We start from the raw sequence: 14,507 nt of genomic DNA on the forward strand, positions 1-14,507 counted from the left end.
GGAAACGGTGATGGGCGTGGCAGTGCGCCTGCGCAGCCGAGGGGTAGTGGCGGAAGAAGTGAGAGAGCTTTTGTTGACTTATAACCCGGACCAAGGGATGCAAGAGGTTCGGAACTCTAAGGTCATCCTTGACTGCACAGTATGTTCCAGAGCAGCCTGGGCTACAGGAGACCCTGTTTGAAAAAGTAAAGAGAGCATGGAGAAGAGCATCGGGAATGAAGAACGGCAATGTGACAGCTAAAAAGCATGAGAGCAGGAAGGCAACAGAGAAAAAAGTAGGGCACAGTGTGAGCTCCGACACCAGCTTTGGGGGATGGGTAGAGAACCAAAGCCAAAACGACATAGAAAGCCAGGCAGCGCCATGACAACAGACTGGCCATTCTATACCCAGAAGAAACCTCCCCCCTCCCCAGTTTCTGACACCTTTCATCCAGGGGGAATATACTGTGACAGTGACTCCTCCTGCGTGGCAAGATGGCTTTGAAAAAGAGAGTGCACGTTGTTACTCCCCGTGATTTGGACTGACGTGCCAGGGGCCATGTTCATAGCAGCTTTGTTCCCAATAACCAAACGCTGCAAATTGTCCATCAACTTAGGAGTGGCTAAACAAAGCATGATATTACCATACAATCAGCTGTTTTCTCTTCAGCCATGAAGAATAACGAAGCACTATGCTGTGATATGACTGGGCCTTGAAAATGTTATGCTAAGAGAAAGAAGCCACCCACAAAAAGGCCATAGTGTGTGAGTGCATTTATATGAAACCCACGGAATGAGCAATCCCGCCATCATAAAAGCAGATTAGAGGTTCCCAGGGTGTGAAGCTACGTGGTTCCCGGGAGGAGACACTGCTCAGTGGGTATAGGACTCCTTCTGGGGTGACGAAAATTCTAGACACCGTTGATGCTTGTGCAGCTTCTTGGATGTATTCTCTGGCCACAGCGGGGAATCGGCATCAGAATTGTATAAAGCCCCCCCCCCGGCAGCAAATTATAAGTGCCAGGTGCCTACCATAGGCTCTGCATGGTTCTCTCTTGATGGCTGAGGGGTATTTCTAGAGGATGAGATGATAGTGTTCCCCCCCCAAAAAAAAAATTATCTCTGGGAGTGACCGGTGCCCAGAATCCTCTCCCAACAAAGCACTGGATGTGGCAGGATGCAGGGTGCAGCTCGGATGCTTCATGGGCCCTGGTGTTTTGAAACTCTCGGCAACTTCTTGGTCTCCCTTTCCAGGTAACTCCCTCTCCTTCGGCACGGGGACTTTTGTGATAGTTTTATGTAAGCAGGTCTGAACTGTGGGCTGGCGCGTCAACCAATCTCAAAGCAGACGCCCTCCTCAAAGGAAGAGTGCGTGCCCTGATCTGTGCACCCCACAGGGTGACAAAGGATATGGGTTTGCCCAGAGCAAAGCACATGAGTCACCTTGGTGGGAGCACAGGAGAAAGGGGACAATGACAACAAACCAGGGGCCTTGTTTGCCTCTTCCCCGTCTCGGGGAAACCGTGACGGCATCCACCTTCCCACAGTATACCTCCTTCATCTCCAACAGAGCTTGGCTAGATAAGGAAGGAGCACCAAGGACAGGGAGCACTGAAAGCCCGCAGGGAGGGGACGAGAACCCTGGCAGAGGCCCTGCCAAGACCTCCTGTCCACGTGCATGACTGGGCTGGTTTTTTGATTTTTGGTTTTGTTTTGCTTTTTTCTGATTCTCTAAGGCTTTACCCCTAAATGTGGTCACTTTGACCAGCCACTGGCATCTATTCACAGCAGAGGAACATCTGTGATCTGGAACACACCAAGGTTGGCCTCTGTCTTTTTTTTTTTTTTTTTTTTTTTTTTTTGACAAACCTGCAGCAACAGGAATGAGCTCGATGAAGTTGACTTGAGCTGTGAGGATTTAGCCTTTGTCAGTCTCAAGCCTGGTCCAGAGTGACTGTTGCCTACCACAGGCCAGGTAAGGGCCATTGAACATGGTCTAGAGTTCACCTGTTAACAACTTTGAACTCCAGCCACATTAGGCTTTTGGGTCCCTGTTCTCTTATTACCCCTAATTGGGGATTTCCCTTCAATTACCTTTTTAACACAGTAGCTGCCGATTCAAAGCACAGGCCGTTTGTATTTATTGGTGAGTGCTTCCTCTAATAGTCATATCTCTGCCAAATATACTTAGCAGATACATTTGTCTTTGCAGTTTTTATCATCCTGGAAAGTGAGCAAGTGTCTCGGCCTCTGTCCCTGCCTTGGGCCCACTGCTCTTAGCCTCATTCATCCTGAGCAGCCTCCGACCTGCTGCCGCCTCGCCATCCATCCTCTACCAAGGCTGGCCGCAGCACTTTCTACCGAATTGCCCAGGCCTCTGCTGAGCAGCATGGGTCTAGAACATGCAGGTTCCTTCTGTTTGGCTAAAGCATTAAGTTGTCCGTGCTGAGGGCAGATGGGAGCAAGTGCCCCAAAGGCTGCTGGGACCACATGTGAACTTAAAAATTTATGATGAGAAGTCAGAGAGCTGCTCAGCACCTGACCTCAGTCCCTGCTCCTTCTCTTCCAGCTCTCTCATTCAGCCTTTTCGCTCCTTCTCTCGATGGTTGGAATTCATGAGTTTACTTTGTACTTCCTTTGAGCCAGCTCCTGGGCCGAGGCTCCGGCACACTGCAACAAATTAGTCATGGTCTTCCTGTCCAGGAGCTCCAAGTCTAATGTGGTCTGGCCACATGACCACCTGCCACACTCTCACTTCTCCACACCTTAAAGCTTTTTCTTGATATTTCGATTCGATATTACTTCTTTGCACATCTGAAATTTATCCCTCGCCCGTCAACCCAGCCCGCTTCCATGACTGCTAGACCTCTGAATGGTACGAGGTGCACTTTGGCTTGAGGCAGAATCATTTGTCCAGGAACTGGAAGGGCTGGCCTAGAGTGGACATTGCCAAACCAAGTGTTGAGTGTCCTCGCAGCCACCGTGAACCAATGAGGACACAACCCTGAGCAAATACACACATCCCTCACGCAGGTAATTCATCCCAGCTTTGTCAAACACAATTCACATGCTCTCCAGTTTACCGGTTTAAAGCAAACAGTCTAGTCTTGTTCAACACGTTAATAGGTTGTACAGATGTCAGCTCAATCCATTCTAGACTGTCTTGTCACCCTAGAAACAGACCCCACAACCATCAGCAGTTGCCTCTCCCTGTCACCTCAGACCTCCTTGGCCCTGTGCAAGCATCAGCCTCTTCCATCCTCGATAGATTTGCCTCCTCTGAATACTCCCTGTAATCAGAATTCTAGCACGCATGGCCTTTTGTGCCTGGCATCTTTCACTTAGCGTAAAGTTTCAGTCCACATCAGCATAAAGCTTCGTCAGCATTGCGGTTTGCATCAACACATCACTTCTGAATTGGCATTGGGTGGACAGACATTTTATTGATCCATGGGTGAAAAGCAGCGGAACCCCTGCTGTGAGCATCTGTTGGATACGGACACAGGCATGGATGCTGGAACTTGTGGGGACTCCGTGTCTGACATTGTAAAGAATTGCTGTGCTTTCCAAAGCAACCATTGAGAATACAGAGTCTGCAGCAGGTCTAGAGAACACCCCCCCCCCCCCCGGGAACGAGAAAGCTGTTTGTGTGGGCAGGGTAAGGAGGAAATTTCTAAGTAACCCTTAACCGCCGAGAAGGTCTGGAAAGGGCAATCCAAAAGACTCCCGGTTAGGGCGCCACATCATCAGGACGGGAGAGACAGGTAGGGATGCTTTCATATTCCGTCTTAGAAAGACACATGTGTACCCCACCTGGTAGAGAAGTCTCAATGCATACATACTGATACTCCAGCATGCACACGCTGTTAACGGTTCCTTTGTTTGGGGCTCACCCCCTCCTCCTACCGGCCCAGATGCTCCTGGAGAAGACCATAGTTGACACCGGCAGATACTAACTAAACTCAGAGTTTCAAGAAGCATCCAAGTTCAGACATTTATAGAATGAAGAAAGCATGTAATGAGATAGTAATGACAGATAGTAACGAGAGTCCCAGGCTTTGCCTCCGGAATACAACCATCCAGAGGGGCAGGACTGAGCTCTGGAATGACAGACAGCCTTAGTTCCCACTCCTGCCTTCATTCCTTATAGAGCCTCCTGGATGAAGATGTGATGGAAGTCAGGTGTTCGTTGACTTGCTTTTTAAATTGGTAATCTGGGGCCAGTGAGATAATGCAGCAGGAAAAGGTGCGCACTGCCAAGCTTAAGGATCTGAATTCAACCCATGAGACCCATGTAGAGGAAAGTCTCACACGTGCAAGCACAAATGAAAAGTAAATGTAAAATTTAAGATGTTAGTCTGCTAGCCTCGGGGATTATCTGTTCGCTGAATAAAGCGTGACATCCACATTCAGTTCGTGTCTCTGCTTGGCCTTTGCAGCCACAGGCGGCGTGAGCCCCAGATTCCCAGCCGTGACCACATTTATGGCTGTCTCCAGCAGCCACAGTTCTCAGATGTTAAAGATAGAAGTCACAGCAGGGTGGGAGTGTGATCCACATGGGCAGGAAGACATCAGAGACTCCCCTAGACTCTTATGCGGGGAGCTGGGCTCAAGCCGGCAGCAACCGGTGTTGGGCCTTGTGTTTCTGTGGCAAAAGCAGCTGGTACAAACAATGCAGTGGGTGGAATTGCTTCTTTGGCTCCCAGTGTCGAAAGCTGCAGCCCACGGTGGCGGGAACAGCGCGATGGAGTGACCAGACCGACCCCCAAAGGCACTGATGACCTGCCTCCTCCAGCTGGGCCCTGCCCGGCCGTCCCTCCCTCGGAGGATGAAGTGCTGAATTCATCCACCTGCCTGAGACATTGCAGATTCAAACATTTCACAGCTCGGGCAAGTTGGGCATTTATCTTTCAGTCATTTAGACAAACTTCTTCACTTCCTCAGACAAACCTGTGTTCTGTTTTTTGTTTGTTTTTTTTTTTTTGTTTTCCTTTTTATGTATCACAGGCTGGCCTCAGACTTAATACATAGCCAAGGATAGCCTCAACCTTCAGATTCTCCTATGTCAGCCTCCCCAGTGCTAGGATTACAGACGTGTGCCACCATGTCTGTTTCATGTGGTGCTAGGACTCAGAGCCAGGGCTCTGAGCATTTGCAGCAAGCGCGCTACAAACAGCCACATCCCCAGACCCTCCCCTTACATTTCTTAGTTTAAAAAAAAATTTTCTTTTAGTTGGGCACGATGACTAACACTGTAATCCCAGCACTTGGAAGGCTGAAGCAGGGGATTACCAGGAGTTCCAGGATAGCCTGGGTGACAGCACAAGACCCTATGTGCTGTGGGGTCTGAATCAATTAACTTCTCTATGGCCAACATACTTACTCATGATCAGAGCACAAGACATCGACTCTATAGCCAACTCTATAGTGCCATTGCTGTATGGCACTGTGGTTGTTACAGCTCTGTTTATTATTATTATGACTGTAATTATTATATTGTTATTATTGTGTGTGTGTGTCTGCACACACACACATATGTGGAAGTCAGGGGACGATTTTGAGAAGTTGGTTTTCCACCAAAGCATGGTGGCATGCTTGCATACCATGCACTCTTGCCAGCTTTGCCATCTCTCCAGCCCTCCACTTATTTATTTATCTTTGGTTTCTTGAAGACAGGACTTCCCTGTGTAGCTCTGGCTGTCCTGGGACTCACTCTGTAGACCAGGCTGGCCTTGACCTTGAAGATCCCCCTGCCTCTGCCTCCCAAGCTCTGGAATCTAAGGCGTGCCCCCCCACCCGGCTAGTTTTAATTTGTAATGAAGTGTCTTATCTTTCTTAAATCACATGGCTCCTGCCTCTTGAGGCCTCTCTTTGATAAATATCTAATAAGAAACGGTTTTGGTTTTATGGATGCTCTGTGCTTGCAGTGGTGGGACCAAACCCCACGCCTTGAGCATGCCGACTGTGCATCTCCACTGAACTACATCCCTACTTCCACTCCTTTTAGAAAATGTTACTTTGAGATAGCTCTTGCTAAGTTGCTTAGACTGGCTCTGAACTTGCTATCTTCCGGCCCCACCCTCCCGAGTAGCTAGGATTACAGGTGTGTGCCACCATGCCTGGCTATTGTTTTTAAAAAGAAAAAAAGAAAAATAGGATCTGCTCAAGGTGAAATGGTACCTGCCAGTCATCTTCAGTCTAAGGGGACAATAAAGCGGGAGGCAGGCGGCAGTAACAGGCTGGAGCAGGCCCAGTGCAGCCACGGCCTGCACTTTGTTAAAAAGGAGCTAAAAACCCAGGGTTGTGTGTGAAACCCTCAGTCTCTAATGGTTGACACCAAAGACTGGAGACATGTTCTGTCTTGTGGCCCCCTCCCAGCGTCTCCACTGTGGTCCTCTTAGCCCTGCTCACCTATCCCACATGTGCCGCTCAGGCCTAAGGATGCAGCCTTCTCTACCCAAGGCTGACAGAAATAGACACTTTACATCAAAAGCAAGTTTCCTGTCAGAAGCCTGCCCGCCGCTCCCGGACCTGCGCTGCCTAGCAGTCAAGCCACTCAGTAATTCGCTCATTCATTCATTCACTCACTCGCTGAACCCTGAGGCTTACTAACACAACACCTGTTGAAGCTAGTGGGGGTGATAGGAGCTCCCGGGAGTCAGGGGCATCTATTCTTTTCTCTGGTTACTTCTGGTAACCCGTACAGCCTGAACAGAGGATGCCCAGAAGTTGTCTCCATTCCCTGGGTAGGAACACCACCTCCTCATTTTACTCTAGATGAAATTGGTCCAGGAAAGAGTCCTTGGAGGACCTCGTGGCTTTCTGGGGCAGCAGCCCAGAGCCCTGAGCCCTGAGCAGTGAACATGGGCTGCCCTTGTGGCTGGAACACATCGCTGTGGAGGCAGCAGTCTCCCTGGGATGCACAAGATAGTGGAGGCATTTATAGACCCTCAAAGAGGAAGTGCTACAGGCAAAGAGGAAGTGCTGCAGGCACTAGGAGGTAATGGGTCATGGAATCCCATCAGCCACTGCATTTTAACAAAGCTCAGCCAGTTAGGCATGTTATGTCTTCTCCATGATTCTCAGTTTCTTCACCTATAAAATGGGGGTGAAATTACCTACAGTCGTGTTCTTTGGATTCAGGAAAAAAAAAAAAAAAGTGTTCGAGGTCTAGGGAGTAGGTGCAATGGTTGTGGTCACCCATAGCCAGTAGGGGGAACCAAACTAAACCAAACGAGATCCGCCAAATGAACACACTCCTGGTTGTCTGGAAAGTTATAAATTAAATTACACTTTACACTGTCCTTGGGAGCCGTCAGCTAGCAAAATCAGATCAGGAGTGGTACAAACAGCACATCAAAGACGAAAGCCTCTGGAATTGGGTTCTTAGGCTGAAAGGAATTTTGGAGCTGTTCGGCCTTGGCAATGACAGTTTGTGCCTGAACCCCTCCCTCTTGGACACCAAGATGGAGAAGTCAGGGTACCTCTGAGGGACCTTCCAGCTGTCTGTCACCACCGACTTGGTAGAAACCAATGCCAAGCAGCATCTGGTGCCGAGGTCGGGGAGGCCGGGCTCTGGCCGACCTCCGCACGCCCTCTCCGGGGCTGGGCTGGTGATTTGGTCGCTGTCCAAGGAAGGGCGCACCGGCGCATCCCGATCTCACAAAGGAGTGCCCTCAGAGACCTGGGTGGCGACGTGTTTTCCTGCAGGAGCGCCACGCTTTCCCAAACCTTTTGTGCAGGTTGCCGAGGCAGCCACCGAGACCACCCAGCCTGACAAAGAAAGGAATTCTTGTGTGCAGTTGACAGCCCTCAGGTTGACGGCTCTGCTTTTGCCCGGGAGGCTGTCACTCGCAGAACAATGGCAGCGAGCAGGGTGGCTCTCACCTGAGACGGGCGGGCGCTGCCGCCAGCAGAGGGGGAAGCGCGGTCCAAGAGCTGCCAGAGAACCCGCCAGGCTCCTGAGGCTGCTCAGAGCCAAGAGGCTCTCGCTCTGCTGATCAGAAGGCAGAGAGCTTGAGACCTTAATCCCCATTCACAGCACACACACACACACACACACACACACACACACACACACACTATATATATATATATATATATATATATATATATATATATATATATATTAGTCATATATATATATGACTAATTCTTGATACGAAAACATAAATCTCAGGTTTTGGGTGAAAGAAGTCTTTCCTATCTCATGAGGTATTAACTGCGTACACATGCTTTCAATTTGATGCATAAATAAAAGAATACATACCGCATAATTCCCATTTCTGGGAATTTCTAAAGCTGGAGAAATTAAGCTAGGCTACCAAAACTCCGGGGAGACTGACTGCTTCCTGGGAAACTGGGCGGGGGCTGATGGCAAAGGGACGCGGGGTCACCTTCTGGGGGATGGAACTGTTCCGTGTCCCGATGTGTGGTGACCAATGTGTGGGACACATTCCACTGTTAGCTGCAAAGTCCCTCATTTTACAGTGCAAATCTCACCGCGGTAACAATGATTTTTAAAACCAAGTTCCAAGCAACTATGACTTTTCTTATTCTCAAAAGAATCCTGTGTCAGCCATGCAGGAATTGTCTTTAAAAATACTCTGGCTCACTGGTGCAGTGGCACACTCCTGTAATCCCAGCACCCACGGAGGCAGAGGTGGGTGGATCGCTGTGAGTTCGAGGTCAGCCTGGTCTACAAAGTGAGTCCAGGACAGCCAAGGCTACACAGAGAAACAAACAAATGAACAGACATATCCTGGCTCCCAACCCCTGAAAAGAAAAATCATAACAGAAGACAGCAGAAATACAGGGGTTTACAAAAATGGAAATAAAACTCACCCATAATCTCGTTGCCTGGAAACCTACACACCAGTTTATATTAACACCACCATTTCTTTATTTTCAGAAAATAAATTCTTTTATAATATGATTTATTTATTGATGTACAGTTAAGACCTCAGACCTCATAAGATACAAAAAAAAAAAAAAAATCAAGTGAAAACTCTCCATGTCTCACCCTCAATCAGTCACTTGTATCACTGACCTATAAATTATCCGAAAGATGTTTTGCATGAAGACCTTATGCATATGGATGTTATACATGAATATATTATGCATAAAGATGTTGTGGGCATGCAGATGAGGCTTCCTTAGAGCAGAAACTACGGGCCTTCTGTCCATACAATCTGTATCCATATCGGCCTACTTTCTACAGCTCGGCAGCTTGTCTTCCCATGCCGTTAAAATGTTTCCTTGATGTCATCTTTACAGACTTTTGACTGAAGCAGAGCATAAATGGAAAATATGCCAGCCCAGATAAATAAAGTCCCCCAGCATGGTCACACACCGACCCTACTAAAATAGCCAGCACCAACGCAGGAAGGTTTCCAGTGTTTCAGACCTGCTTTGGATCATCTCTACTTACGCTATTTCCTCCCCACAAGGTAGCCCAGGCCTCACTTCTTATTTCTGTTTTGTTTTTTTGTTTTCCTGCGATTGGAGAATTACATGGTGGATCTGTGGGTTTTAAAGTGTATTCGTATTGTGCATGTGTGTATGTGCATATGTGCATGTGTGTGGGTGATGTTTTGGTGAGTGAGTACTTGCCATGCCATGTATGTGGAGCACAAACGTCAGTGTTTGTGGGGTCCGTTCTCTCCTTTCACCTTTCAGTGTGTTATCCATCAGGCTTTCCGAGCCAGGACCACATGGCTGGCCCCTGGTTTTAGGTTTATTTTCTTTCATTCAGTAGTACGTGAATGAAATGCATCCATGTTACATATAATAATTTCTTTACTCTAATTGCCATATAAACTATGCCTCTGTGTAAATACATCACGATTCCTTTCTTGATTCCACTGTTCATGGACGTTTGGCCTATTCCACATTTGGGCTGTTTTAGCTGGCATAAACATTCTTCAATGTCATTGGTGAATGCATATACCCTGTTGGCCACATGCCTAGGAATACAACTGCTAGGTCATAGTTAATACATATGTTTAGCTTTGGCAGGAAAAACTAATTATCTCCCCAAACTGGCTCCCCTAATTTACCTTTTATCTCCAGCGTATGAGCTGCAATTGCTCTGCATTCTGACTTAATGGCACGCCACTACATGGTCAGAAAGCCTATAGGCAGGAGTTCTTTGCCATCCACTTCTGGCATTCCCATAAAACCTGAGCACCCATCTCAGACCATGGCATAGTAAGTTCAAGCTTTATCAGTAGGATGCTAAGTAACACCGGCTGGAGAGGGCCTGGCAACCCTCAAAAGAGCACAGACACAGCCGCGTAAGGCTGAGGGTGAGGCTCTGTAGTGGAGTGCTCACGCAGGGAGCCTTCTGGGTCCCAGCTAACACAAACATGTACAGGGTCTCACCAGGGCCACTTAAAGCCAGTTGGTTTCTTCGTTTTTGTTTTTGAAATTCTGTGTCTGTTGGGGGTATGTGCATACAAATGCAGGTACCCAGGCTAGAAGAGCTGGAGTTACAAGCAGCTGTCAGCTGCCCGACGCAGGCGCTGTTTTATAAAAGCAGCATGCATCCCTAGCTGCCAAGCTGTCTCTCCAGCCCAGACAATGGGTGTTTTAGCCACGAGCTATAACCAGTCTGGGAGAAAAAAAAAAAAAAAAAAAAAAAGAATTTTTCACTGTTTTGTGAAGATTGAAATTCCTCATCCCTCCTAACCTTAGCCCTTCAACTTTCAGTGATTCCCAGAAAGACATCTTAGTACCCAGGTAGGAGGAGCTTCTTGGGGATTTAATGTGGGGGCAGGTCTGTGCTGGGGCAAGATGGACTCCCACCTCATGGACACCTAGAGTCATCCTAGAAGACAGCTCGAAGCCAGTGCATCCAGAGGAGCATGGCCACTCCTCCTGGCTCTCAAATGCTTGCTGTTACTGGCACCCTTGAAATGGAGTCTCTCATCGTGTTGCTTTCTTTGCTTAGGAGCTACAGAGAGGGTGCCCTGATGGACAGCACGTACTGTCCTTTTAGAGGACCCAGATTTGGTTCCCAGAGCCCTCTTACAAACACTGGTACTTCCAGTTCCAGGGCCTCTGACGCCCTCTTCTGGCCTCCTTGGGTACTTGCATGTATATGGTATACACACACACCGGGCACACATACACACATAACATAAGAAAGAAGTAAATCTTCACATATAAACATCAGTGTAAAGGGGAGAACAGGAGGGGGGGAAATGGGAGGAAGGGCTGCAACCAGGATATAAAGTAAATAAATAAACAAAGACACTTGTGATACAAAAAAAAAAAAAAAAAACAATGTAAATTGCTGCTGCTAAAATGTTGAATCAGTAAATACATAAAATTACAAAGTAAGATTTTAACTATGTAAAAACTGTATACACATAAAGAAAGACTGATGAAAATAGTTAAACGTTTGTTTTGGGGAAACAGATAATAGAGTTTTCTGCTTTTCCATATTTTTCTAAAAACTTGAAAGGGTTCATACTGAACAAAAATCCAACTTGAAACATTTTAATGGCCAAAATGGAAGATTTGTTTATGTATGTTTGTGAAAATTCACTTAATAATCTCATAAAAGTTAACAATGATAATGCTGAGACGCTTGAAAATAGATTATAAGTTACTAATAATAACATATACAAGAATACTGATATAAGAATATTAAGATGTATTAACAATTCTAAGCCCGAGTCACTCAAGAGTGCACTATAGTGAACATATATTAACAATTTTCTTACACAATAAAGACATTTCACAACCTGTGTTATGTATTTTAAAACACAACCCAGGCCTGGAGAGATGGCTCAGGGTTAGGAACCCTGGCTACTCTGACCCAGGTTTGGTTTCCAGCACCCAAGTGGTCGGTTACAACCGTCTGAAACTCTAGTCCCAGGAGCTCCAATGCCCTCTTCTGGCCTCTGCAGGCACCACGTGCATTGTTGCACAGACACACATGGAGGCAGAACACCTTTACACATAAAATAAAAATTGCATCTTGAAGACTATGTTAATGATCTAAAAGATTGCAGCTGTCACTAGTAAGTGTACATGATTCAAACAGATTCTCTCTCCCCGACTCTGGACGGGCTCTCACTCTGTAGTCCAGGCCGGCCGCATCTCAATTCCTGGCTTCAGCTGGATTGAAACTCACCACACTCCTCACACCTCAGCTTCCAAGTATCGGGATTACCGACGTAAACCGCCACGCCTCTCGTACAAACAAATGCATTTTCCACCTCAAACTAAGTTCCATGGGAAGGTCTGCCTCTAAGAAACCTTGACTGTTACCTGAGTAAAGGCCCGATGGCCAGGTGTGCCGAGAAAACTCTAGAAAGCACTCAACAGGCCTGTCCCTGAGATTCTTGAAATGTCAAAGAAATGAGCGGTCCGTGTCTGAGTGGCGTGCAATTCGCGGGCTGGGCTTGGAGCTTTTAGCGGGAGAACCTTCACCCCATGGGAAGGGAGCCTCTGTGCTGAGCGGGGTCACCCGCACATGGAGACCTTGGCCAACTTTTCAAGTTTCAGTTTCGAGGCTGCGAGGCAGAGTGTCTCCCTACCTGTGGTAACAAAGGGGGTGGTTTACAAACGCACAGAACCCGATTCAACCGATTCAGCCAGTCACGTTTCCCAGAACCCGAGCCGAGTTCCCACCCTTGGGCTATGTCCCATCCTGAGCCATCCCCTTTCCAAAAGACCAGAAGGGGTATCTCAGCTTCATGGAAGGGGTCAGGCTTGGCTCCCCTTTATAAGGCGGCTCAGGAATGGCGCTGCGTGTAACCCTGTAGCTCCCGCTTGCACCCCCACCCCTAACCGCACACCCTTTGCTGGCATGCGAAACCTGCTTAGAAAGGGGAGGAAAATCCCAAGCCACAAAACCCACATTCCTTTTAAGGGCTGTCTGTGTACACACCTTGGCCCTTTGACTCCCTCTCCCTGGGGAGCAGGGGATTTGGAGGCCTTCGTGGGGGTGACTGTTGCTGTAATGGCTCTTCATATTCCCATTCTGAGTTTCCCATTATGGGAGTTCGTTCAGATCTAGCCCTTTGGGGACTTTGTTGGGTTTTTGTTGTTGTTGTTAATTTCTTTTTAATCTCCAATATTGGGCTATTGAGCCCCAATCTTAGCTAACTTTATAGAATTGTAGGGGAAAATGTGCTCTTACCCCTGGCTTAGCCAGTCTTTGCCATTTCACCAAACACAGCATCCATTCATCTTAAAAACCACAAAATGACAAATATGTTAAAGAAAATTTCAGACAGCTAACGTTCACATGGGGAGTTCTTATAAGAAATAAAAAGTGAGCCAGGCTTGATGCACAAGCCTGTAATCACAGCTACTGAGGAGGCTGAGGCAGGATGATTGCAAGTTCAAGGCCAGCCTGGGATACACAGTAAGTTCAAAGCTAGCTTGGGCAACTTAGTGAGACCCTGTCTCAGAATAAAACATACAAAAGGACTGGGATATAGCTCAGTGGTAGAGTGCTTGCATAGAGACTCTGGGTTCAACAACTCTTATCATGAAAAGAAATAGGTAACAAATAATAAGCCGTTACAACAATTGGCAAAAATCAAGAGTTTAGCTTCATAGAAGACATGGTACAAAAGGCCAACAAATGTGTTTCTGGGCAGATTTTGGGATTGAACCAAAATGTGTTTTGGACAAGGATTTGGACAAGGTCCATTTCAGCTGGCTCCTGACGGCTTTGGAGCCCAAGCCCTGGTTTGGGATTCTGGGCCTCTGGCCCTTCACCTTCTGTGCAGGCTTTCCCTCCTTCCAAGCAGGCACACAATGTTAAAGTGCTGGGCTGTACGGAGTTGGAAGATACTTGAATGCGACAGAATGGATGGGCTTATTACAAAATCCTCCTAATTCCTCAGTCAACTCCTCCGAGCCAGTTTGGGTCCTCACTAGCTGGGTTTCCAGCCTTCACTGGCAGGTGCTGAGTATTCAGAGCAAAAAGCACGCAGCTCTGGGAGGTGGCTCTGGTTTTCATAATGGCCACAGGTGTTCTGGTCTGTCTTTCGGTTTCACCCCTTTCACACTTTGCCAGACGACAAAGACCTAATGACGACAGCTGATTCGCCTTTCTGAGGCTCTACAAGACAAGAGGGATTTGCTACAGAGGAGACTTGCATTTTCTTGTCTGTCTTTCCCTTGGGAAAGCAGAACTCTCAAAACCAGCCTCACCGCGATGATTCTGAAGGGTGGTTCAGGCTTACATCTGGGAAGGGGAACTTTTTTCCTTTTTAAAGCTAGAATAAAATTTTAAAAAGCATCCTAACCAAGATTATATGAGATTAGAGTAAGGAATTTGTTGGTAACAGCTAGAGAATAGTGAGGAAGAAACCATATTCTATTATCTTCTTTAAAAATAAACACATTTCATTATAAAAAGCATGTAACGTGTAACATCATTACAGATTAATATGTCCCCAAGTGAGGGCTAAATAGAGCCTGTCACACAGTTCTGCCTCCTTTTCTAAGCCTTAGAGTTTCCTGAAAGACAGCCTCAGTTTCTCCATCTAAAAGATGACCAA

General features: G+C 47.2%; 1 long non-coding RNA gene across 1 annotated transcript in view; it reads right to left on the reverse strand.

Moving 5' to 3' along the window:
* Nucleotides 1–11,151: 11,151 nt before the first annotated feature.
* LOC132652747 (uncharacterized) overlaps nucleotides 11,152–14,507 on the reverse strand; it is a 33,821-nt gene continuing 30,465 nt past the window's right edge. The window contains exon 5 of the long non-coding RNA XR_009590320.1: nucleotides 11,152–12,527. This is a non-coding gene — a long non-coding RNA (uncharacterized LOC132652747). The remainder of the gene's footprint in view (nucleotides 12,528–14,507) is intronic.

The sequence above is a fragment of the Meriones unguiculatus genome, chromosome 3 (genome assembly GCF_030254825.1).
Source record: "Meriones unguiculatus strain TT.TT164.6M chromosome 3, Bangor_MerUng_6.1, whole genome shotgun sequence".
Lineage (NCBI taxonomy): Eukaryota > Metazoa > Chordata > Mammalia > Rodentia > Muridae > Meriones > Meriones unguiculatus.